This window comes from Cebus imitator, unplaced genomic scaffold (genome assembly GCF_001604975.1).
Source record: "Cebus imitator isolate Cc_AM_T3 unplaced genomic scaffold, Cebus_imitator-1.0 Scaffold128, whole genome shotgun sequence".
NCBI lineage: Eukaryota > Metazoa > Chordata > Mammalia > Primates > Cebidae > Cebus > Cebus imitator.
The window spans coordinates 4,481,313-4,483,893 of NW_016107443.1; positions in this window are offsets into that span (position 1 = coordinate 4,481,313).

The following is a 2,581-nucleotide window of genomic DNA, read 5'->3' on the forward strand; positions in this document are numbered from 1 at the left end:
GGTATTTGAGTTGGTTCCAAGTTAACATCTTTTCTTTATAAAATACCTGCTCTCAGGTATTTCTTTATAGCAATGTGAGCATGAACTAATACAAAATATTTCCCATATGCACTGTAGATGTGGGAAGGAAGGCACACAGACAAGAAGGGCTAGCGGGATGCTAATACCCTTATAGAGTTTACCTTAATAAATTTATCCTGTTCTAAGTCTGGCTCTCAGTTGCCAAAATCTATGAGCTTTATTTTAGAGAGCCTGATTCATACCAACTCACAAGGGACTAAAACACACCAATATGCTTCATGATTAATTTTTTATTGCAAAATATAACTATCATGCAGACATTTTATGCTTACCTGTTTAACCAGTACATTTTTTTTCCTTTAGACGTGCTCTAGGGGATGCCATTCTGAAGGCAGTTTGAGGTTTATGGGCTTAGAGCAAAGAAAGAGGACTTGAATGTTAAAATGGAGTTAGGTTTATTATCCTGACATAATTGCAGGGTTTGAAGTGTCAGATATTTTGGATATTTATCAAGATTCAAGGGGACCATCTCCCCAGCACAGTGTGTAGAAAGGCACTACCCATGTTTACTTGGCTCACTCTACTTTTTTCTAGGGCTTTGCTGCTGGCCAATACTTGTTTCTGACTGACACTAGGGTTTCCAAGAAGCCTCTGTAGGTAATTGCCTGCATCAAGGCCGCGGTATCTTTGCATGTGGAATGTTTCAATACAGAAGGGCTGGTTAGGCAATGCAATTTGTAAAAAAAATCAGCAAGTAAAGTATTGCTAAATTAAAATTTGGCTGGCTCTTTTTACAAAGTTGATTGTATCATTACACTGCTGGCACACCAATTTTATTTTGGAGTTATACCTCTAAGAAAAGAGATTAAGGAAAATTTCACAACTATTTGAACGTACATCGTCTTCCAATGAACCACAAGGCAATAAATCCTTCTGTCAGTGTTGTATTCACCTTTATATCTCCCCCAACTAATCCTTAATTATCTAAGCAGTTTCAAGATAAAATTATACACACTAAATAAAATGTACGCACAAGCATATAAATTATATCACCACGGCCCACCATGCTTGTCAAATTCAGCCTGTGTACATTTATCCATATGCATTTATTGCTATCCAGGTTACTGGAACAAAGTAGCAGTTTTCAATGGGGCGTTGCTTCAGAATCACCTGCTAGGGTGAGAATAGCAGCCTCTTGCAATTTTTTACATCCTAACCAGAAGAGGAAGTTCTCTCATATTTATTTAAAATTCCTGGTTTGTTTGTTAGTATTTCTACCACAGTTGGTACATGGTTTCCAGTTTCTTCTTTTTCTTTTGAGGTATCTTTCCTCTTCAGATGCCTGGTTATTTGGGCCTATGAACTCACATTCCCATGGAGGTACTGGCTCCTCTGCCTCATAATATCTACAGATAGTGGCTGAAGGCCAGGCCAGCCCCTAATCTGGGTCAACTCCAAAGTTCAAGGAGAGCAAAAAGGAGTCTAGGTCTGAGTACCACAAAAACCAGAATTAATCACTCCTGTTTGTTCTCATCCCATCAAACAAATTCCCAAGTCAGGAACACACCTTTGAATCCTCAGAGAGAGTAGCACTTGAAGAAGGAGGTCCTCATAGGTGGCATTCCATCAGCTTGGTGGGTTTGCAAAGGCAGGAATGATTGCCTGAGGCCAGGCAGTCTACCCTGTTTTCAGTCACTTCTCACCCCAAGAGACCCTGTGCTCTGCTTAACATCACTCCCATGCCCCCATACAACCTCAGTTGCATCTGGCTTGATTGTGTCCCTCAAGAGAAGTCCTGCATTTGGTTTTGCCAGAAGCCCTAAAAATGTCCCAGCCTGGGACCGTTTTTTATACTAATATCTCATCCAGGAGTATCTCAACCATTTTTTTATACTAATATCTCAGGACTGCCAGACCACATAGGTAATATAAATTCAGACTGCAACCCACCTGAGAAAAGGCAGTGATTATTAATTCTCATAGAGACATGGTTTTTTCATTCAAAGCTCAGGCAAAGGCAGACAAATTTCTTTGTTTTCTATCAAAAGTCAGCTGATGGATGACTTTTCTTTCTACTCAGCTATAGCCCTTCCTGGATCCCAAGTCTAAACAAGATTCTTAGTTCCAATTCCCCAACTTGTCTTTCCACAACCTTGTCTCCTCACTCTCAAAGCTATTAAAACCCAAGTTCCTTTATTATAAAAATCAGGGTACAATAAGTCCTCATTTAATATCATCCGTAGATTCATGAAAAACAGGTCTCTAAGCAAAAACAATGTAGTATATTGAAATCAGTTTTACCATAGGCTAACTGAAAAACAGTTAAGTTCCTACAGCATATTTCTGGTCACAAAAACATCATCAAACTTCTAAATAAGGATCAAAGCATTTCTAATATGAAACACTGAAATATGAGTGAGCTATACATATATTTAAGAAAGATGAAGGCCGGGCGCGGTGGCTCAAGCCTGTAATCCCAGCACTTTGGGAGGCTGAGGTGGGTGGATCACAAGGTCAAGAGATCGAGACCATCCTGGCCAACATGGTGAAACCCTGTCTC